The following is a 12957-nucleotide window of genomic DNA, read 5'->3' as shown; positions in this document are numbered from 1 at the left end:
GCTCTAGCCAAACTAAACTGTTTGTTGTTGTAGAAAACACTGTCTCCACTTGCATGTTTGTTTGCCCAGGCTCTGGTCTTCTCCCACGGTTTCTTTTGCTGTTTTTCTCTCCCGTTTCTACCTTCCTTATTCTCCATTTCATTCAACTCTTTCTTTTCTTTTCTTTTCTTTTTTTGAGACAGGATCTTGCTTTGTCACCCTGGCTGGAGTGCAATGGCACCATCAGGGCTCACTGCAGCCTTGACCTCCTGGGCTTAAGTGATCCTTCCACCTCAGGCTCCCGAGTAGCTGGGACTACAGGCATGCACCACCATGTCCCGCTAATTTTTGTATTTTTTGTAGAGACGGGGTTTTGTCATGTTGCCCTGGCTGGTCTTGAACTCCTGGCCTCAAGTGATCCACTCGCCTCGGCCTCCCAAAGTACTGGGATTACAGGAATAACGACTGCACTCAACCTCTTTCCTTCACTTTTACCTCCTCTCCCTCCCCTTTTCCTTCCTTTTCACTCTCCCTGAGCTTTCTTTCAATACTTCCCTCCATCACATCCTTACCTCTTAATTTTCCTTCCTGACTTCCTTCCCTCTCCACCAGACTTGCCAGTGCCCTCCATGATTGTGCACAGGCTCCTCCCTTTGGGGGCAAAAGATAGGATAAGACAATTGTAAGTAAGACAGATTTTAGATCTCATCACAAGAAGCCCTCAGAGTGGGGTGGAAAGAAGAGGGGGAGAAACGGAAGGGGAAGAGATCTTGGTAGCAGAGAAGAAACTGCCTGGGGACTGCAGGTGAATCTATGGAAGGCACCCTGCCAGTTATTTACCTCCAACCCACCCCCAGCTTTCCTTTCCTCCTTCTGATCAAATAATTGGGAAAAATTAGAACTGCAAAAACCCTCAACATTTATTTACTCCACCTCCATGGTTTTGCAGCTGGGAAACTGAGGCATAGAAAAGGGAAGCAACTAGCTAATGTCACCCAGCAAGTCAGTAGCTCAGCAGAAACTGGAATCCTAGGCTCCCTGCCCCCCAGACCAGTAAGTGTCCTTTAACCTATACTACACTTTTTTTGAGATGGAGTCTCACTCTTGTTGCCCAGGCTGGAGTGAAATGGCGCCATCTTGGCTCACTGCAACCTCTGCCTTCCAGGTTCAAGCAATTATCTTGCCTCAGCCTCCTGAGGAGCTGGGATTACAAGCAGCCTGCCATCACGCCCGGCTAATTTTTGTATTTTTAGTAGATACAGGGTTTCACCATGTTGGCCAGGCTGGTCTCAAACTCCTGACCTCAAGTGATCCGCTCGCCTCAGCCTCTCAAAGTGCTGGGATTACAAGTGTGGGCTTCCGTGCCTAGCCTATATAACACTCTTAAACCTTATTTCTTCTTGTCCCCAGTTCCTCCCCACTTACTGAACTACTACTCCACCAGGTTTGGGATTACGTCTAAGGATTCCCAATCCCCGCCTAGTGAGTATAGGGGCCAGTGAAGTAGGGACAGAAGGGACAAACCACATCAGTTCTAGCCTCAATTTTAGGGGCTTATTTGGTGGTGGCAGGGGATGGTGAAATGTCAGTCTTGCCTGTCAGGGGCCAGTCTCCTCTTTGGAAAGCCCTATTATAAGCGGTCTGTATTGAGTTAAGGGATGCTGTGTTTCAGCTGGCCATCCTGCCAGGACCCCTCCTCACCCTTCCAGCCTAGCAGACTGCCTAGAGACCCTATCTTACCCCGCCAGCCGCAGACTTAAAGCAGAGGCCACCCAGGCACAGGATGGTCCGTGGCTGCCGGAGGAGGTTGCTCGAGGCAGGGGGGAGGAAAGGGTTTCCAGAAGCTCCGCTTTCAGTCTGCTCCTCCACTCCACAAAGGGCCACTGTCTGAGCACACAGGGACCCTGGAGGGAGGCCTCCCAAGGTGCTCGGCAACAGGGCCGGGTTTCATCACACTGGGCCTCCAGGCCAAGTAAACATCAGAGTAGAAAGAGGCTCAGCAGTTTCTGCAGACCAGCTCCTGGCTCCAGGCGGGCTTAGTGGCATCCTCACCCAGGGCTTTCCTGAGACAATAGGAGGGCTAAGGTCATTGGCCCAATTTTATAGCTGCAGAAATAGAGAATGAGGAACAGGCTCTATCCAAGTTCATTTCCCATTGCCCAAGGAGCAGACAAACATCCTATGTCCCTCTTAAGGAGAGGAGTTTTTTATAATAACTTTTTTATTTGAGATGGAGTCTCATTCTGTCACTCAGGCTGGAGTGCAGTGGCATGATCTCAGCTCACTGAAAACTCTGCCTCCCAGGTTTAAGCAATTCTCCTGCCTCAGCCTCCCGAGTGGCTGGGACTACAGGTGCACACCACCACACCCAGCTAATTTTTGTATTTTTTTTTTTAGTAGAGATGGCATTTTGCCATGTTTGCCAGGCTGGTGTCCAACTCCTGACCTCAAGTGATCCACCTGCCTTGACCTCTCAAACTGCTAGGATTACAGGTGTGAGCCACCACGCCCAGCCCCTCCCCACTCTCTCCCCGCCCCTGCTTTTTTAATTAGTTCAGAGGGAAACAGCTCTGTGAGCTGAAGTAATCAGGGAAGACTTCCTGGAGGAAGTATGATTTAAGCTTAGCTTCCATGTTTAGGTAGAATCTCCACAATAAATGGACAGGAAAGAGAAAGGCATTCCAGGCAGACAGCATGGCACTGAAAAGGTATGGCACTTGAAAAGCAGGAGCATTTGGAGTCAATAAAGAGATCTATCTGGCTAAGGTAGAGGATTCACATAGAAAAGGGTGGCAAATAAGGCTGGAAATTTGGTTGAGAGTTAAACCACAGCTAGCTTTTTTTTTTTTTTTTTTTTTTTTGAGACAGAGTCTTGCTCTGTCACCCAGCTTGGAGTGCAGTGGCACCATCTGAGCTCACTGCAACCTCCGCCTCCCAGGTTCAAGTGATTTTCGTGCCCCAGCCTTCTGAGTAGCTGGGATTATAGATGTGCACTACCACATGCAGCTAATTTTTGTATTTTTAGTAGAGACAGGATTTTACCATGTTGGTCAGGCTGGTCTCAAACTCCTGACCTCAAGTGATCTGCCCACCTTGGCCTCACAGAGTGTTGGGATTACAGGCGTGATCCACCGTGCTTGGCCTAGACCACAGCTAGTCTTAAAGCCAGGTTGAGGTGTCACCGACAGAGCAGTGATGGGATGAAAGTAGAATTTTAGAAAACTTAGGATGGTGTGAAAAAGGCCCTAGGTTGAACCCCCTTGATAACCTTGGACTGGTTATGGCATCTTTTGGAGGCTTAGTTTCTTCATCGTTAAAACAGTTGCACTAGAAAATATGAAGCCCCCTTACATCTCTAAAATGCAAAGATTCTCCGATGGGGAAACATGGATCATATAGAATGAAGAAGGGAGACTGAGAGGCTAGGAGGACAGTCTGGAGGCTATGGCCAGCCTCTAGATATCTCCGGGCTGCATTTCTGCAGTGAATCATCTGCCCAGAGCTACAGAAAGGCTATCACTACCACCGCCACCACTGCTAGGCATTGTGCTAAGTACTGTGCCCTTTTTTAAAAATTTTCATTTTTTGTGAATAGAAAATGCATGCACATACTGCAAAATCTAAAAGTCATAAAAGGATATATATATATGGTAAAAATGTTTCCCTTCTCCTATTTCCAGCCATCCATTTCTTCTTCCACTGTTACCAGTTCCTTGAGTATCCTTTCAGATGTACATGAGCTTATACCTGTATAAAGATTTTGTAAAGATTCTTTTTTTTAACAGAAATGAGTGCATCGGTTAGGCACAGCGGCTCACGCCTGTAATCCCAACACTTTGAGAGGCCAAGGCAGGTGGATCATCTGAGGTCAGGAGTTTGAAAACAGCCTGGCCAACATGGCAAAACCCCGTCTTTACTAAAAATACAAAAATTAGCTGGGTGCCTTGGTGCACGCCTGTAAACCCAGTTACTTGGGAGGCTGAAGCAGAAGAATTGCTTGCACCCAGGAGGCAGAGGTTACAATGAGCCAAGATCTACCATTGCACTCCATCCTGGGCAACACAGCGAGACTCCATCTCAAAAATAAATAAATAAATAGTGTGTTTCTTTTCTATTATAAACAACACATTAATGAATATCCCTTACATTTGTCTTTCAGCATATGCAGAAATGTGTCCATAGGGCTGGGCACAGTGGCTCATGCCTGTAATCCCAGCACTTTTGGAGGCCGAGGCAGGTGGATCACCCGAGGTCAGGAGTTCGAGACCAGCCTGGCCAACATGGTGAAACCCCCGTCTCTACTAAAAATACAAAATTAGCCGGGCGTGGTGAAGGGTGCTTGTAATCCCAGCTACTTGGGAAGCCGAAGCAGGAGAATCGCTTGAGCCCAGGAGGCAGAGGTTGCAGTGAGCCGAGACTGCAACATTGCACTCCAGCCTGGGTGAAAAGAGCAAAACTCTGTCCCCCCCAAAAAAAAAAGAAAAAAGAAAAGAAATATGCCCACAGGATATGTTCCTAGAATTGAAATTGTGCGCTAACCTTTTTGTATGATGTAATATGTACAACAATGGTTTAAGGTAATCATAATTGTACCAATTATGCAAATGAGAAAATTAAGGCACAAAAAGATTCAATAACTTGGTCAAAGTCACACAGCTCTTATGTAGTAGCATTGAGGTTCTGATATGGACAGTGTGATACTAGAGCCAACACAATTAATTATTCCACCAGTGGTTCTCAGACTTTAGCACACATCAGCATGACCTGGAGGCTTGTTAAAACATAGATCACTGTGCCCTACACTAAAATAGTTTCTAATTCAGTCCATCTATGGTGGGGCCTGAGAATTTGTATTTTACTAAGTTCCCAGGTGGTCCAGATACTGATTGTCTAAGGAACACACTTTGAGAACCACTGTACTCGACTAGCTCTCCCACTCTAGCTGTGTAGATAGCTCCGAAAGAAAGAAGTTGGTACCCAGCATGTGGCTTTGACAGGACCAGAGTTGAGAGGCACTGGAGAGGTTTCCTGGATCCCGTAAGGCTATATTCCATGAGGACAGAATGAGAGTCTGGCACAGTGCCTGGCACATGGTACTCAAAATATATTTGTTGAATAAATGAATAAATAAATGAGGTACAAATGCTCCATGCAACTTGTTGCTGACTCTTTTTCCCAGCACCCCAGGAGTCCCCTGCCCCTGAGAAACCCCACTGCCCACACTGGCTGAGATCCAAATCCATGCTATGAAAGCCATTGGGAGTGAAGCTGTTCATTTCCTCCCATTCCTCCCATGGCCTATAATGAAATCAATGAGGCAGCCAGGGCCCTGTTATTAATGGAGAGACAACATCTTAGCATGCTAGAGCTAGTTCGAGATAAACTAGTCTGATGCTTTCATTGTATTATTATTAATAGCAATAACTCATAGCACACCCATGCTTGCTTTAAGAAAAAAAACTCCCTCTGACCAGTATTTCCTTCCCCCTTATTCTGGTACAGAACAAATCCTTCCAGAGGGGAGGCCATTGCATGTGGTTTGTGTGACTGGCACATACACACACACACACAGGCTGGGAGAGATTTAAATTCAGGAAGAGGCTGGGCACAGGGGCTTATGCCTGTAACCCCAGCACTTTGGGAGGCCAAGGTGGACAGATCACTTGAGGCCAGGAGTTCGAGACCAGCCTAGGCAATATGGCAAAACCCTATCTCTACAAACCCCCGGCTAAAATACAGAAATTAGCCAGGCAAGGTGGCACACACCTGTAATCCCAGCTACCTGGGAAACTGAGGCATGAGACTCACTTGAACCTGGGAGGTGGAGGTTGCAGTGAGCCAAGATTGGGCCACTGCACTCCAGGCTGGACAACGGAGCAAGACTCCATCTCAAAAAAATATTAATTAATTAATTAATTCAGGAAGAGATCTGAAGTCTGCGGGATGACCCTTCTGCAGAGCAGCAAGGCACTGACAGAGATTCCCCCAAAACCCACAAAAAAAGGTTTTCAAAGTCAGGGATCGTGTCCTGAGGACACCATACATCAACCCAACTCCTCAAGGTGCTGCCTCCCTTACAGAATCGGATCCCTAAACTCGGGCACCTCAAGGTACCGCGCCTCCTCCCAGCCCTAGAGCTTCTTCCAGCTGTTCCTCGCCTGGCTCCAAGTCCCACCCCTGCTGCCTGCCTGTCCCTTGGCCTCTTTCCTAGGCTCCCTTCCCTGTGAATGCCCTTGCTTGGGATCCCCTAAGGCTCTGTGACTGAGGTCCAGGCCCCAGAGTCCCAGAGGGCACCACCTCAGAAGCCCTCGCTGGATAGCTAGAGAGGAGGTGGCCGTCCCTCAGCCAGGTTCGGCCCCAGCTGCACTTCAGGGGGACAACCTGATGCCCACCTGCGGGGGGACAGATGCGGCCAGCGGCGGCCACCAACACGTCCCTCAGACACAGACGCTGCCGGGCAAGCTGAGCCAGCCAGGGGCGCCCAGGGAGGGACAGCCAGGCGACTGTCATTATGCACGCCCTGTCTGTGAGGGGCAGCTGGACTCAGCTGCGGCCACAGTCAGCGCCTCACAGAGCAGCGCCGAGCGGTGCAACCTCAGCAGGGGTCAGGAAGTCTCTGGAAGCCGGTCGCACCACTTGGGCCAGGCGTTGCCAGAGTCAATCCGTCGGTGTCAGCCGGCTCAGCAGAGATGGGGTCAAGCAGCTGATGAGCCGCAGGGACCTTGTGGTCCGTCAGACACAGACCGTCGCGGCCGGTCACACAGCTCGCCAAGCACAGATGGAGGCTGGTCAGGCAGAGGCAGTTAGGCTGCCCCGGTCAGACGCAGCCCGTCAGGCCCAGGTGTCGGTGGCCGGGCCAGAGCAGCCAACCAGCCAGCCAGTCAACCAGCCAGTCAACCAGCCAGTCAACCAGCCAGTCAACCAGCCAGTCAGCCAGTCAGCCAGTCAACCAGCCAGTCAACCAGCCAGTCAGCTAGTCAGCTAGTCAGCCAGTCAACCAGCCAGTCAGCTAGTCAGCCAGTCAACCAGCCAGTCAGCTAGTCAGCCAGTCAACCAGCCAGTCAACCAACCAGTCAACTAGTCAGCTAGTCAGCCAGTCAACCAGCCAGTCAACCAACCAGTCAACTAGTCAGCTAGTCAGCCAGTCAACCAGCCAGTCAGCTAGTCAGCTAGTCAGCCAGTCAACCAGCCAGTCAACCAGCCAGTCAGCTAGTCAGCTAGTCAGCCAGTCAGCCAGTCAGCTAGTCAGCTAGTCAGCCAGTCAACCAGTCAGTCAACCAGCCAGTCAGCCAGTCAGCCAGTCAGCTAGTCAGCTAGTCAGCTAGTCAGCTAGTCAGCCAGTCAGCTAGTCAGCTAGTCAGCCAGTCAGCCAGTCGGCCATTCAGTCAGTCAGTCAGCCAGCCAGCCAGCCAGCTGCGGTCAGGCTGACAGATCCAGCAGTCTTGGGCTGTCAGGCACCCATGAAATCTGCGTTCAGTCAGACGGAACCAGACACACTCGTATTATCAGGCGGTGGCGGCACCTGTGGTCAGTCAGGAACAGTCGCTGAGTCAGAGGCGGCACGTCGGGCACTGAGGGCCAGACAAGAGCCTCTCTCGTGGCAGAGGGTTGCTGGGGGCGTGGCTTCGTCCGGGGCTCGTTCCGGGGCGGGGCTTCGTTCTGGGTGGAGCGTTGGCTGGAGGCGGGGCCTCGTCCGCGCTGGGCCTGCCTCCCCTACCAGCCGCCTCCGGGCGTTGCCATGGCAGCCGCGGCCCAATTCCAGACTGCCGGCGGGTCCAAGGACTCGGGGCCCTTCCCGCGATGGCCCTCCCTCTGGGCGCCCCAGCGCCTGCCAAGTGGAGGTCCTGGCCCTGGGGCCGACTCTCTAGAAGCGGCCAGTGGGTTCGGCGAACTGCGCCCCGCACAGCAGCAGAGTCCCCCAGCTGCGGGGTCGGCACTTTCTCATCCTCTTGCTCAGGCGGGCATGATTAGGGGGCTGGGAAGGAGGACTCACGGAAGGCGACGCAGCAAGAAGTGACAGAGACCCAGACCCAGCAGGGTCAGGTGAGGAGAGAACAGCCATGCAGTGTTGTGATTAGGGGAATCTGGCGCAACAATGTCAAGGCGAGCACTCACCTTGTGCCCAGCCCTGTTATGAAAGGTTTATATACAGTATTTCACCCGAGCCTCATAATTTTACTTTGGGGTTCTATGATGATTCCCTTTTTACAGATGAGGAAACCAATCACAAAGGGTTTGGTGATTTGCCCAGGATCGGGGCAGTGAGGTGCGGGAGCCGGATTGGAACCCAAGCAGTCCAACTCCTGATATGTTGGCATGTGGACCCTCAACCCATCCTCTGTTCTCTCCTTGTGACCTCCCGAAGGCTCAGCACGAGTCCCCTTCAGCAGACCTTCAGGACATCCAGCCCTGCGCTGGGTCCTGAGAGGGGAGGGTCCTGTAGGAGTCTCTTCCTGGAAGGCTCAGAATAAGGGGCTATCAGAACCAAGAACCTGGTCAAACCAGAGGACAAACAATGGGTTTGCCTTGCAGCATTTAGAAGAAGGGGAAGACTGTGAGATCAGAGAAGCCAGGGCCAAGAAGCCACTGGAAAACTGTGTGGGCTGTCACCGGGGAACCCCAGGAGTATTACAGCTTCAAGTCCAAAAGTCTATGATCAAGTTCTAGCAGTGTGAACCAGAGTTAGGAACATCATGGATCATAAACTCAAATGCCTACCAGGGACAGAAAGGAAATGAAAATCATGGAAAAAAAAAATCAGGCTGGGTGCAGTGGCTCATGCCTGTAATCTTAGTACTTTGGGAGGCCGAGGTGGGTGGATCATTTGAGGTCAGGAGTTCAAGACCAGCCTGGCCAACATGGTGAAAGCCCATCTCTACTAAAAACACAAAAACTAGCCAGGTATAGTGGTGGGTGCCTGAAATCCCAGCTACTCAGGAGGCCAAGGCAGGAGAATCACCTTGAGCCTGGGAGGCAGAGGTTGTAGTGGGTTGCAATTGCACCACTGCACTCCAGCCTGGGCAACAGAGTGAAACTCCCTCTCAAAAAAAAAAATCAAATGCCAGGTCAGCAAACCTGCCCCATCTCTGGGGGGCATCTGCCTCTCTGCTTCTGCTGACTGTGCTCTCAGACACCCACTGCCTCTAGTCTTCTAGTTAGGCAAAGTTGGCTAAGTCAGTTGACATCAAGTCTCAGTTTCTCCATCTGAGAAGGAAACGTTTGGCTTTATCTCACACATTTTATGGGGATCAAATGTTATTGTATGTAGAAAATATTTTGTGAAGTGTAACAAACTATAAAATGGAGGGGGAGGAGAATGTGACTGATCATTTGTTGTGCATCTGTTTCACAGTCTGCAGGAATTCTGACAGCATTCCTCTGAGTCAGAGCTAGTGTCCTCTTGTACAGATGAAGAGATAACCTTCAAGGAACATGTTGACTTAACCGAAGTCACAAGCTTGCCAGAGTTAGAATGTAGAACTCGCTGACCTCTAAGACCAGTCTCTTACACTGTTTGGCAAAGTGTGGCTTGGGTCCCACCAATGCAGGGCAGGTGATCCCAATTGGGGCTTAGCCCAGGAGGGTTCTTGACTTGAAAGAATTCAAGGGAAGCCAGTGGTCTCAGACAGTAACTTTTATTGAAGTGACAGTGTTCAGCAGCAGCAGACGTACTGCTCCTTGTGGAGCAGGGCTACCCCACAGGCAGTGTGCCCAGAGTAGCAGCTCAAACGCAGTTCTGCCGTCATACTTATACCCACTTTTATTTACATGCAAATTCAGGGACAGATTATGCAGAAATTTCTAGGAAAAAGGTGGTAACTTCTTGGGTCACTACCATGGAAAGGGCAGTAACCTCTGAGTGTTACCATGGCAATGGTAAACTGACATGGCACAATGATGGGTGTGTCTTATGGAAAGCTTCTTCTACCCCATCCCTGCTTTAGCTAGTCCTCAATTTGGTCCAGTGTCTGAACCCCACCTTCAGAGTCGAGTCCTCCCTCCTACCTCACTAGTGGTCATACTAAGATGACTTTAGGTGGAACCCAGATGAACATTTTTTAAAAATAGGTTATAGTTTTTACTTTCAATTATAGAGCCGGCTTACTCATACTATGAAAGTCCTACATTTCACACAGCCAGGGTGTAGTAGGCTGAATAATGGCCACCCAAATATATCAAGTCCTAATCTCTGGAAACTGTAAACATTACTTTATTTGAGAAAATAATTTTTGCAGATGTGATTAAGAATGTTGAGATGAGGATATCATTGAGGATTAGCCAAGTGGGCCCTAAATACCATCACACATATCCTTATAAGAGAGAGGGAAAGGAAGATTATACCAACACACACAGAAGAAGAGGAAGCAATGTGACCGTGGAGGCAGAGATTGATGTGGCCACAAGCCAAGGATTGTTGGCAGCCACCAAAAGTTGGAAGAGGCAGACGGATTCTTCCCTAGAGCATCTGGAGGGAATATAGCCCTGCCAACACATTGACTTCAGCCCAGTGAAACTCATGTTGAATTTATGGCCTCCAGAACTATGAGAGAATAAATTTCTGTTGTTTTAAGCTACCAGGCTTGTAGTAATTTGTTTTGGCACCCACAGGAAACAAATAAATGGATCTACATGACTTCAAAATTCACGCCTCTTTTTTTTTCCCTTTTTATTATTTATTTATTTATTTTGAGACAGAGTCTTGCTCTGTCACCCAGGCTGGAGTGCAGTGGTGCGATCTCGGCTCACTGCAACCTCTGCCTCATGGATTCAAGCAGTTCTCATGCCTCAGCCTTCCAAGTAGCTGGGATTACAGGCATGTGCCACCACACCTGGCTAATTTTTGTATTTTCAGTAGAGATGGAGTTTCACCATGTTGGCCTCGAACTCCCAACCTCAGGTGATCCACCCACCTTGCCTCCCAAAGTACTGGGATTACAGGCATGAGCCACCGTGCCCAGCCTGCTCTCTTTTTAAAATAAACTTATTATATTAAAATAATTTTACATTTACAGAAAAAACATTGTAGGTCTTTGATTTAGAGTACAGAAATTTCCCATTGTGTTAGGGCTCACCAGAGAAACAGAACCAATAGGGTGTGTGTGTGCGTGTGTGTGTGTGTGTGTGTGTGTGTATAAAAGATATTATAAAGAATTGGCTTACCTAATTATGATGGCCAGCAAGCCCGAATCCCACAGTGTGGGCCCGTGGGCTGATGACCCAGGAGAGCCAATGGTGCAGTTTGAAGGCAGCCTGTTGGAGAATTCCATCTTGCTCAGGGAGGCCAGTCTTTCTGTTTTATTCAGGCCTTCGACTGATCAAATGAGGCCCGCCCACACCCCGAAGGTGGCTTTACCCCAAGTACAACCATTTAAATGCTAATCTCTCCCAAAACCACCCTCCATGGTGACACATGAACTTAACCATCATACTCAAAAGTACAGAGAGTTCCTGAATAGCCCTCACCCTGTTTCCCCTATTATTAACACCTTACATTACTAGGGCATTTGTCACAACCAAGAAACCAACACTGGTACATTTCTATGAACTAAATTCCACCGTTTTCTGCTCCGGAGTCCCTTCCAGGACACCACACTACATTTAGTCATCATGTCTCTTTAGTTTCCTGTAAGAATTACTCAGGTGTTTCTTGGTTTTTAAGACCTTGGCAGCTTTGAGGAGTACTGAACAGGTATTTTATAGAGTGCCCCTCAATTTGGGTTCATCTGATGCTTTTCTCATAGTTAGATTGGGGTTATGAGTTTGGGGAAACATATCATAGAGGTAAAGTGCTCTTCTCATCAAATCACAGGTACATGTTAGCGACATGACCTCATCAGGGTACATGTTAGCGATATGACCTCATCAGGGTACATGTTAGCGACATGACTTCATCAGGGTGCATGTTAGCGACATGATTTCATCAGGGTGCATGTTAGCGACATGACTTGATTACCTGGCCAAACGAGTGTCTGTCCAGTTTCCCCCTGTGAAGTTGCTTGTTTTTCCTCCCTTTCCGCAAGTCACTAAGTACAGCCCACACTCAATGGGAGAATTAAGCTCCACATGCTGAAGGGGGTGTATCTACCTACATTATCTAGAATTCTTCTTTAAGGATCATTTGTCTCTTCTCTCCTATTTATTTATTTATTTATTTATTTATTTAGATGGAGTTTTGCTCTTGTTGCCCAGGCTGGAGTGCAATGGCGCAATACTGGGTCACCACAACCTCCGCCTCCTGGGTTCAAGAGATCCTCCTGCCTCAGCCTTCCCGAGTAGCTGAGATTACAGGCATGCGCCATCACGCCTGGCTAATTTTGTATTTTTAGTAGAGACGGGGTTTCTCCATGTTGTTCAGGCTGGTCTCGAACTCCCGACCTCAGGTGATCTGCCCGCCTCAGCCTCCCAAAGTTTTGGGATTACAGGTGTGAGCCACCACCCCCGGCCCTCCCCCGTTTATTTATTTAATCATTTATAACAGTATGGACTCATGGATATTTGGTTTATACTTTGAGATTTATCACAATACTATGTTATTTTGCTGCTCAAATTGTTCCAGCTTTGGCCATTGGGAGCTCTCTTTTTTTTTTTTTTTAGATGGAGTCTTGCTCTGTCGCCGAGGCTGGAGTGCAGTGGCGCGATCTCGGCTCACTGCAACCTCCACCTCCAGGGTTCAAGCGATTCTCCTGCCTCAGCCTCCTGAGTAGCTGGGATTACAGGCACGCTCCACCATGCCTGGATACTTTCTGTATTTTTAGTACAGATGGGGTTTCACCATGTTGGCCAGGCTGGTCTCGAACTGTTGACCTTAGGAGATCCACCTGCCTTAGCCTCCCAAAGTGCTGGGATTACAGGTGCAAACCACTGTGCCTGGCTGGGAGCTTTTTAGGCTGTTGCCTGTGTCCCTTTGACACTAACTGCTCCGCCAAGTGTGGTTTGGGTTCCACTGGTTGCACTGAGGTGATTTCAAGTGCAACCCAG

The 12957-nt window shown here is 49.2% G+C and overlaps 1 long non-coding RNA gene across 1 annotated transcript; it reads left to right on the top strand.

Moving 5' to 3' along the window:
* Positions 1-7697: 7697 nt before the first annotated feature.
* Positions 7698-10553, top strand: LOC107000417 (uncharacterized). The gene is made up of 2 exons (XR_001447532.3): positions 7698-8022; positions 9332-10553. It is a non-coding gene; the product is annotated as an uncharacterized LOC107000417 (long non-coding RNA).
* The last annotated feature ends 2404 nt before the right edge of the window (positions 10554-12957 follow it).

Source organism: Macaca mulatta, chromosome 10 (assembly GCF_049350105.2).
Source record: "Macaca mulatta isolate MMU2019108-1 chromosome 10, T2T-MMU8v2.0, whole genome shotgun sequence".
Taxonomy (NCBI): domain Eukaryota; kingdom Metazoa; phylum Chordata; class Mammalia; order Primates; family Cercopithecidae; genus Macaca; species Macaca mulatta.
The sequence above is the reverse complement of the archived record's forward strand: the minus strand, read 5'-3'. Positions and strand labels throughout refer to the sequence as shown.